Source organism: Schistocerca serialis, unplaced genomic scaffold (genome assembly GCF_023864345.2).
Source record: "Schistocerca serialis cubense isolate TAMUIC-IGC-003099 unplaced genomic scaffold, iqSchSeri2.2 HiC_scaffold_133, whole genome shotgun sequence".
Lineage (NCBI taxonomy): Eukaryota > Metazoa > Arthropoda > Insecta > Orthoptera > Acrididae > Schistocerca > Schistocerca serialis.
Genome location: NW_026047547.1, coordinates 52,501 through 62,500, shown reverse-complemented (window position 1 = coordinate 62,500; position 10,000 = coordinate 52,501). Strand labels below are relative to the sequence as shown.

The 10,000-nt window shown below is 58.9% G+C and overlaps 2 non-coding genes and 1 pseudogene across 2 annotated transcripts; all 3 read left to right on the top strand.

The window, feature by feature from the left end:
- The first annotated feature begins 2,432 nt into the window (after positions 1-2,432).
- On the top strand, positions 2,433-4,341 carry LOC126439675 (small subunit ribosomal RNA). Its single transcript, XR_007581309.1, has one exon. It is a non-coding gene; the product is annotated as a small subunit ribosomal RNA (ribosomal RNA).
- A 353-nt stretch (positions 4,342-4,694) lies between these two features.
- On the top strand, positions 4,695-4,849 carry LOC126439664 (5.8S ribosomal RNA). The gene has a single exon (XR_007581299.1). It is a non-coding gene; the product is annotated as a 5.8S ribosomal RNA (ribosomal RNA).
- Positions 4,850-5,037: 188 nt separating this feature from the next.
- The window catches only part of LOC126439626 (large subunit ribosomal RNA), a 7,951-nt pseudogene continuing 2,988 nt past the window's right edge, over positions 5,038-10,000 (top strand).

Sequence of the window (10,000 nt, the reverse complement as noted above, 5' to 3'; positions counted from 1 at the left end):
GTTGTGCCTTAACCTAACCTACGTTGTGCCTTAACCTAACCTACGTTGTGCCTTAACCTAACTTACGTTGTGCCTTAACCTAACTTACGTTGTGCCTTAACCTAACTTACGTTGTGCCTTAACCTAACCCATGTTGTGCCTTAACCTAACCCATGTTGTGCCTTAACCTAACCCATGTTGTGCCTTAACCTAACCCATGTTGTGCCTTAACGTAACCCATGTTGTGCCTTAACGTAACCCATGTTGTGCCTTAACGTAACCCATGTTGTGCCTTAACGTAACCCATGTTGTGCCTTAACGTAACCCATGTTGTGCCTTAACGTAACCCATGTTGTGCCTTAACGTAACCCATGTTCTGCCTTAACGTAACCCATGTTGTGCCTTAACGTAACCCATGTTGTGCCTTAACGTAACCCATGTTGTGCCTTAACGTAACCCATGTTGTGCCTTAACGTAACCCAATTTGTGCCTTAACGTAACCCAATTTGTGCCTTAACGTAACCCAATTTGTGCCTTAACGTAACCTAATTTGTGCCTTAACGTAACCTAATTTGTGCCTTAACGTAACCCATATTGCGCCTCAACCTAACCTATATTGCGCCTTAACCTGACGCACGTTGTCGCTGAACCTGCTCTGTAATTGTTATGCAACTCGTTAAATTAGTGTAGTGTTGCCTAACCGCAACCCTCGCAATATAGTTCGCTATTCGCACTGCCCGGTCCCCTGTGTATCGCGTCATGTTAAACACCTTGCAAGTGTTGCTGACTTTCCACATGCTCCTGCTATACACTGTAATGTGGATAGCAGCAGGACGTACATGCCCCCCCCCTTCCCCCCTGCCTTCGCAAGCTGGTCGTTGAGAAGTTTGCATGTTCAATGCCCTTCGCATGCCGACGTACTCAGCCTACGTTGTGGTACGGCCTGTCACCTGTCCGCGGATGTACGCAAAACCCACAAACTGTGCTGCACATTGGTCCGTATGTACTGAATGATACATCGTGGCACATGTGTGACCGTACGACGACTGCGCCTAGCAACGGCGGACCATACAGTCCAAATATTGTGGACGCAGCTACGTGTCGTCTCCCTTTAGGAGCTGGATTGCAGTGTGGTACGCCATTCAGACGTGTGGGAGGAACGGACGCCCTGGATGGCGATCAGCATGAGCAGTCTGTTGATGTAGTGGAGCGTGTATTCGGACGTAGTCGTCTCTTCTCACACACTGTGATAGCATGTTGCACCGCGTTCCACATCTGCGACATGCTGCAGAGGCCGGCTGACAGTCGTTCGCGCAATGGACACCGCATACGTACGGGGGCTACCTTCCACGTGTTCTCTAGGCGTGCACATGTTGTTGCGTCTATGTGGGCAGACGTAGTGTGTTGTGACACCTGACACAGGCATGCAATACTCGTTGCAAATGGCGATGGACGTCTACGTTTGCTGGTGACGTTACGCAAATGAACAACTGGTAACCCGTTGTGGTGCGGTTGTTCTCGCTAGAGGTGAATCAGTGTTGGCGACGATCGGTCGAGCTATTAACCGGTTGTTTCATGGATACCCACCATGCCCACGAACGTGAAAGGGGACCCACCATGCCCACGAACGTGAAAGGGGATCTGGGTGTGAGGCGATACGCGGCGGTGGCTGGGTGGGACCGTCCCCGGCCGGTGAGGGGGGGCCGCCCGGCTTGCTGGCAGCGCGGTGCGTGGGCGCACGCGCTACAGCCGGCTGGTGGGGGCGGCCAGTGGCAGGCGCGCCGGCCGACGGACGCGGCAGGCGGCGCAGCTGCGCGCCGGCGCCCCCTGCTCGCGGCGCCTTGCGGCCAAAGTAGGTCCTCGCGGGCCCGGTGCGAAGCGCGGTGGCCATCTGCAGTGTGCTGGTCCGATTGAGGACTGTGTGCGCTGAGGATGCGCCGCCGCCCGGCGCTCGGCGCCGCGACGCCGTCTGCTGCTCGGTCGCCCCAGCGGTTCTCGCAGGTGGTTTGTATCGCAGCTGTGCGGACGTGTTGGCGCGTGCGCTGTGCTGGGAGAGTTCGCTTCGGCACCCAAGTGGGGCTTTTGTCCTTCTGTGGCGCTGGCGTTGGAGCTGCCGGTCACCGTAGGTGGCGCGTGTTGTCTCCCGCCGGCAATGCCACGACAGCACGCTCCCGGGCCTCTGTCGGCAGCGGCAAGCTCAGTTGGGAGCACGGGTGGTCGCACCTAAAGCGTCTACTCGCCTAACTCCGGGCGATTGCGCCTCTCTCGAACCCGACCAAGTACTTAGGACGGCGCTGCGCGCCGCCGGGACCTGAGAGGGTTTCGAGGTGTGTTGTGCAGGGGAGCTCAGCCTCCTCCTGTTTGCAGAATAATTGAGCGGACGCTTGCGTGTTCGCGCGGGCCCCCGGGACACACTCCCGGGCGGCCGGCTGCTCAGCTCTAGTTGACGCAGCTCCCTGGTTGATCCTGCCAGTAGTCATATGCTTGTCTCAAAGATTAAGCCATGCATGTCTCAGTACAAGCCGCATTAAGGTGAAACCGCGAATGGCTCATTAAATCAGTTATGGTTCCTTAGATCGTACCCACGTTACTTGGATAACTGTGGTAATTCTAGAGCTAATACATGCAAACAGAGTCCCGACCAGAGATGGAAGGGACGCTTTTATTAGATCAAAACCAATCGGTCGGCTCGTCCGGTCCGTTTGCCTTGGTGACTCTGAATAACTTTGGGCTGATCGCACGGTCCTCGTACCGGCGACGCATCTTTCAAATGTCTGCCTTATCAACTGTCGATGGTAGGTTCTGCGCCTACCATGGTTGTAACGGGTAACGGGGAATCAGGGTTCGATTCCGGAGAGGGAGCCTGAGAAACAGCTACCACATCCAAGGAAGGCAGCAGGCGCGCAAATTACCCACTCCCGGCACGGGGAGGTAGTGACGAAAAATAACGATACGGGACTCCTCCGAGGCCCCGTAATCGGAATGAGTACACTTTAAATCCTTTAACGAGTATCTATTGGAGGGCAAGTCTGGTGCCAGCAGCCGCGGTAATTCCAGCTCCAATAGCGTATATTAAAGTTGTTGCGGTTAAAAAGCTCGTAGTTGGATTTGTGTCCCACGCTGTTGGTTCACCGCCCGTCGGTGTTTAACTGGCATGTATCGTGGGACGTCCTGCCGGTGGGGCGAGCCGAAGGCGTGCGACCGCCTCGTGCGTGCTCGTGCGTCCCGAGGCGGACCCCGTTGAAATCCTACCAGGGTGCTCTTTATTGAGTGTCTCGGTGGGCCGGCACGTTTACTTTGAACAAATTAGAGTGCTTAAAGCAGGCAAGCCCGCCTGAATACTGTGTGCATGGAATAATGGAATAGGACCTCGGTTCTATTTTGTTGGTTTTCGGAACCCGAGGTAATGATTAATAGGGACAGGCGGGGGCATTCGTATTGCGACGTTAGAGGTGAAATTCTTGGATCGTCGCAAGACGAACAGAAGCGAAAGCATTTGCCAAGTATGTTTTCATTAATCAAGAACGAAAGTTAGAGGTTCGAAGGCGATCAGATACCGCCCTAGTTCTAACCATAAACGATGCCAGCCAGCGATCCGCCGCAGTTCCTCCGATGACTCGGCGGGCAGCCTCCGGGAAACCAAAGCTTTTGGGTTCCGGGGGAAGTATGGTTGCAAAGCTGAAACTTAAAGGAATTGACGGAAGGGCACCACCAGGAGTGGAGCCTGCGGCTTAATTTGACTCAACACGGGAAACCTCACCAGGCCCGGACACCGGAAGGATTGACAGATTGATAGCTCTTTCTTGATTCGGTGGGTGGTGGTGCATGGCCGTTCTTAGTTGGTGGAGCGATTTGTCTGGTTAATTCCGATAACGAACGAGACTCTAGCCTGCTAACTAGTCGCGTGACATCCTTCGTGCTGTCAGCGATTACTTTTCTTCTTAGAGGGACAGGCGGCTTCTAGCCGCACGAGATTGAGCAATAACAGGTCTGTGATGCCCTTAGATGTTCTGGGCCGCACGCGCGCTACACTGAAGGAATCAGCGTGTCTTCCTAGGCCGAAAGGTCGGGGTAACCCGCTGAACCTCCTTCGTGCTAGGGATTGGGGCTTGCAATTGTTCCCCATGAACGAGGAATTCCCAGTAAGCGCGAGTCATAAGCTCGCGTTGATTACGTCCCTGCCCTTTGTACACACCGCCCGTCGCTACTACCGATTGAATGATTTAGTGAGGTCTTCGGACTGGTACGCGGCATTGACTCTGTCGTTGCCGATGCTACCGGAAAGATGACCAAACTTGATCATTTAGAGGAAGTAAAAGTCGTAACAAGGTTTCCGTAGGTGAACCTGCGGAAGGATCATTACCGACTAGACTGCATGTCTTTCGATGTGTGTGTCGTGTCGCGCAACACGCAGCTACCTGTACGGCTCGCAGTAGCCGTGCGCCGCGTGCGGAACCACGCGTTCGTCTCAAAACTAACGGCAATGTTGTGTGGTACGAGCGCTGAAGCGCTGGAGCGGCTGGCCTGCGGCACCTGGCGCCTGGCGCCGGTTTTGAATGACTTTCGCCCGACTGCCTGTCCGCTCCGGTGTGGAGCCGTACGACGCCCATCGGCCGTGAGGCCGTTGGACACTGAACGCTGGAACAGGGCCGCCACACGCCTCAGTCCCGCCTATGCAACTGTCTCGAAAGAGATGGTGGAAACTATGAAAAGATCACCCAGGACGGTGGATCACTCGGCTCGTGGGTCGATGAAGAACGCAGCAAATTGCGCGTCGACATGTGAACTGCAGGACACATGAACATCGACGTTTCGAACGCACATTGCGGTCCATGGATTCCGTTCCCGGGCCACGTCTGGCTGAGGGTCGGCTACGTATACTGAAGCGCGCGGCGTTTGCCCCGCTTCGCTGACCTGGGAGTGTCGTGGCCGCCTGTGGGGCCGGCCGCGTCTCCTTAAACGTGCGATGCGCGCCCGTCGCCTGGCGGTTCGCATACCGGTACTTACTCGGTAGCGTGCACAGCCGGCTGGCGGCGTGGCGTGCGACACCTCGTACAACGACCTCAGAGCAGGCGAGACTACCCGCTGAATTTAAGCATATTACTAAGCGGAGGAAAAGAAACTAACAAGGATTCCCCCAGTAGCGGCGAGCGAACAGGGAAGAGTCCAGCACCGAACCCCGCAGGCGGCCGCCTGTCGTGGCATGTGGTGTTTGGGAGGGTCCACTACCCCGACGCCTCGCGCCGAGCCCAAGTCCAACTTGAATGAGGCCACGGCCCGTAGAGGGTGCCAGGCCCGTAGCGGCCGGTGCGAGCGTCGGCGGGACCTCTCCTTCGAGTCGGGTTGCTTGAGAGTGCAGCTCCAAGTGGGTGGTAAACTCCATCTGAGACTAAATATGACCACGAGACCGATAGCGAACAAGTACCGTGAGGGAAAGTTGAAAAGAACTTTGAAGAGAGAGTTCAAAAGTACGTGAAACCGTTCTGGGGTAAACGTGAGAAGTCCGAAAGGTCGAACGGGTGAGATTCACGCCCATCCGGCCACTGGCCTCCGCCCTCGGCAGATGGGGCCGGCCGCCCGCGCGGAGCAATCCGCGGCGGGGTCGTGTCCGGTTGCCTTTCCACTCGCCGCGGGGTGGGGCCGTTCCGGTGTGCGGTGGGCCGCACTTCTCCCCTAGTAGGACGTCGCGACCCGCTGGGTGCCGGCCTACGGCCCGGGTGCGCAGCCTGTCCTTCCGCGGGCCTCGGTTCGCGTCTGTTGGGCAGAGCCCCGGTGTCCTGGCTGGCTGCCCGGCGGTATATCTGGAGGAGTCGATTCGCCCCTTTGGGCGCTCGGGCTCCCGGCAAGCGCGCGCGGTTCTTCCCGGATGACGGACCTACCTGGCCCGGCCCCGGACCCGCGCCGCTGTTGGCTCGGGATGCTCTCGGGCGGAATAATCGCTCCCGTCAGCGGCGCTTCAGCTTTGGACAATTTCCCGACCCGTCTTGAAACACGGACCAAGGAGTCTAACATGTGCGCGAGTCATTGGGCTGTACGAAACCTAAAGGCGTAATGAAAGTGAAGGTCTCGCCTTGCGCGGGCCGAGGGAGGATGGGGCTTCCCCGCCCTTCACGGGGCGGCGGCCTCCGCACTCCCGGGGCGTCTCGTCCTCATTGCGAGGTGAGGCGCACCTAGAGCGTACACGTTGGGACCCGAAAGATGGTGAACTATGCCTGGCCAGGACGAAGTCAGGGGAAACCCTGATGGAGGTCCGTAGCGATTCTGACGTGCAAATCGATCGTCGGAGCTGGGTATAGGGGCGAAAGACTAATCGAACCATCTAGTAGCTGGTTCCCTCCGAAGTTTCCCTCAGGATAGCTGGTGCTCGTACGAGTCTCATCCGGTAAAGCGAATGATTAGAGGCCTTGGGGCCGAAACGACCTCAACCTATTCTCAAACTTTAAATGGGTGAGATCTCCGGCTTGCTTGATATGCTGAAGCCGCGAGCAAACGACTCGGATCGGAGTGCCAAGTGGGCCACTTTTGGTAAGCAGAACTGGCGCTGTGGGATGAACCAAACGCCGAGTTAAGGCGCCCGAATCGACGCTCATGGGAAACCATGAAAGGCGTTGGTTGCTTAAGACAGCAGGACGGTGGCCATGGAAGTCGGAATCCGCTAAGGAGTGTGTAACAACTCACCTGCCGAAGCAACTAGCCCTGAAAATGGATGGCGCTGAAGCGTCGTGCCTATACTCGGCCGTCAGTCTGGCAGTCATGGCCGGTCCTTGCGGCCGGCCGCGAAGCCCTGACGAGTAGGAGGGTCGCGGCGGTGGGCGCAGAAGGGTCTGGGCGTGAGCCTGCCTGGAGCCGCCGTCGGTGCAGATCTTGGTGGTAGTAGCAAATACTCCAGCGAGGCCCTGGAGGGCTGACGCGGAGAAGGGTTTCGTGTGAACAGCCGTTGCACACGAGTCAGTCGATCCTAAGCCCTAGGAGAAATCCGATGTTGATGGGGGCCGTCATAGCATGATGCACTTTGTGCTGGCCCCCGTTGGGCGAAAGGGAATCCGGTTCCTATTCCGGAACCCGGCAGCGGAACCGATACAAGTCGGGCCCCTCTTTTAGAGATGCTCGTCGGGGTAACCCAAAAGGACCCGGAGACGCCGTCGGGAGATCGGGGAAGAGTTTTCTTTCCTGCATGAGCGTTCGAGTTCCCTGGAATCCTCTAGCAGGGAGATAGGGTTTGGAACGCGAAGAGCACCGCAGTTGCGGCGGTGTCCCGATCTTCCCCTCGGACCTTGAAAATCCGGGAGAGGGCCACGTGGAGGTGTCGCGCCGGTTCGTACCCATATCCGCAGCAGGTCTCCAAGGTGAAGAGCCTCTAGTCGATAGAATAATGTAGGTAAGGGAAGTCGGCAAATTGGATCCGTAACTTCGGGATAAGGATTGGCTCTGAGGATCGGGGCGTGTCGGGCTTGGTCGGGAAGTGGGTCAGCGCTAACGTGCCGGGCCTGGGCGAGGTGAGTGCCGTAGGGGTGCCGGTAAGTGCGGGCGTTTAGCGCGGGCGTGGTCTGCTCTCGCCGTTGGTCGGCCTCGTGCTGGCCGGCGGTGCAGGATGCGCGCGCCTGCGCGGCGTTCGCGCCCCGGTGCTTCAACCTGCGTGCAGGATCCGAGCTCGGTCCCGTGCCTTGGCCTCCCACGGATCTTCCTTGCTGCGAGGCCGCGTCCGCCTTAGCGTGCTCCTCCGGGGGCGCGCGGGTGCGCGGATTCTCTTCGGCCGCCATTCAACGATCAACTCAGAACTGGCACGGACTGGGGGAATCCGACTGTCTAATTAAAACAAAGCATTGCGATGGCCCTAGCGGGTGTTGACGCAATGTGATTTCTGCCCAGTGCTCTGAATGTCAACGTGAAGAAATTCAAGCAAGCGCGGGTAAACGGCGGGAGTAACTATGACTCTCTTAAGGTGGCCAAGTGGCGGCGGTGTGGCTGCATCCGGACTTGGCTTTTCGAAGTGCGGTCTTGATGTAGTCGTGCTGCTGCTGCGAGGTGCCTTCCTTGGGTTATAGTTACAGGGAGAGTGATGCGCAATACATGGGCCTAGCCCTCTTAGCCTCTCCTCTCCTGCGGTCTTCTCCCCTTCTCGTGGGCCCGCTGATTTTCGCAGAGTGGAAGACCGCACCAGGGGCTTGGGGGGGTTACCAGCCCCCCCTCGCATTATCCCTTTATAGTTGGGGGCAGCCTACAAGAAACAAGAGATGGTGGCCCTTCCGCTGAAGGTGCCACCCCAGCTACCCCAGCACCTATCCGGCCAACCGGCCGTAACGAAAATGCGATAGTTTGTGTAGCTCCCTTTGCTTGCAGTGAGTGCCACCGCACTTTTACCACGAAGAACGGTCTCGGGGTCCATCGCCGCCGCCAACACCTTGCGGCCGCCAACGCTGAGATCGTGACGGAGAGGCATCGCGCGAGGTGGACGGAGGAAGAAGTCCTGTCGCTCGCCAAGGCAGAGGCCGAACTGTTCCTTGAGAGGGACGCCCGGTTCTTCTTCGTTAATCAAGAGCTTATTAGGATGTTCCCCGACCGAACGCTTGAGGCAATCAAGTGCCGACGGCGGCAAGCTGCCCACAAGCAGCTTGTCCGCCAATTCATGGAGGCGCTTGAGATCGGTCGGGGGGAAGAGCCGGCGTCCCGCCGGGGAGCGGCGAGCTCGCTGCCCGATGCGGGCGAGGCCGCTGCGCCGCCCGTCGACGCAGCCGAGGACTTCGCGGCCGACACCACCGGGCCGCCGCCGGAGGGGCCGACTGACGCCGCCATCTGGGAGCATCTGGCGGGGCTACCTGCTTCCGCCCAGCGTTTCTCTGCTCTGGATCGAGTCATTGGTCTGGGGCGGGGCACGCCGCCCGATGTCATCCTGGGCATGCTCCCGGATGCCCTTGCGTCGGTCGGGTCCAGGGGGGAGAGGTCGATCACCAGGGCACAGCGGCCGCGCCAATCATCCAAGCGGCCGCCTGCCGCCCCGCCGCTGCAGAAGCGCAAGCGGCGCCGCTGGGAGTTCGCGCGGACACAGGACGCCTTCCGCAGGTCGCGTGCACGTTGCGTGCGCGGCTTGCTGGACGGCACCCTGCTGCAGCCGCCACCCGACATCCCCGGTCTGCTGGACTTCTGGGCGGACCTCTTCACGAAGAAGCCGATCTCCACCGCTGGCTTCATCCGTGACCGCCTTCTCCCGCACTCGGAGCCTGTCGCTCCTGAGTGCCTATGGGGGCCGGTCACACGTGAGGAGGTCGCTGCTGCCTTGCCGCCCAGGGGATCGGCGGCCGGGCCGGACGGCCTGACTCCAGCGGACCTGCGGCGCCTGCCGCACGAAGTCCTGGTGAAACTCTTGAACCTCTTCCTTCTGGCCCGCGCCCTCCCCGAGCGTCTGCTTCGCGCCCGGACGTCACTTCTCCCCAAAACGGCTGCACCAACATCCCCCGCTGACTTTCGCCCCATTACGGTCTGCTCGGTGTTGGCGCGGACCTTTCACAAGGTTCTCGCGTCACGCCTGATGCGTGCATGTGCTGTGGACGAACGTCAGCGGGCATTCATCCCCCGGGATGGGATGTTGGAAAACACCTTCATCTTGGACACTGCTCTCACCGACGCAGTCCGCTCCTGTCGCTCTGTTTTTGTGGCATCGATCGACGTCTCTAAAGCGTTCGATTCGGTGGACCATGCTGCCCTCCGCCCCGTGCTGAGGGCTCATGGCCTGCCGGATTGCTTTATTGAGTACGTCGAAAGGTGTTACGAGGGTAGCACGACAGTGATAGCGGGCGGCGCCGACGTGGGCGTGCCCCTGCAGCCGGCAAGGGGTGTGCGTCAGGGTGACCCCCTCTCCCCCCTCCTTTTCAATTTTGCGGTGGACTATGTTTTGAGTCAACTTCCCTCCCACATCGGAGCTCGGATCCTCGGCCGCAGAGTCAACGCTGCGGCCTTCGCAGATGACGTCCTGCTTTTTGCATCGACCGCGAGGGGATTGCAGTCCCTCATCGACGCAGCCGTC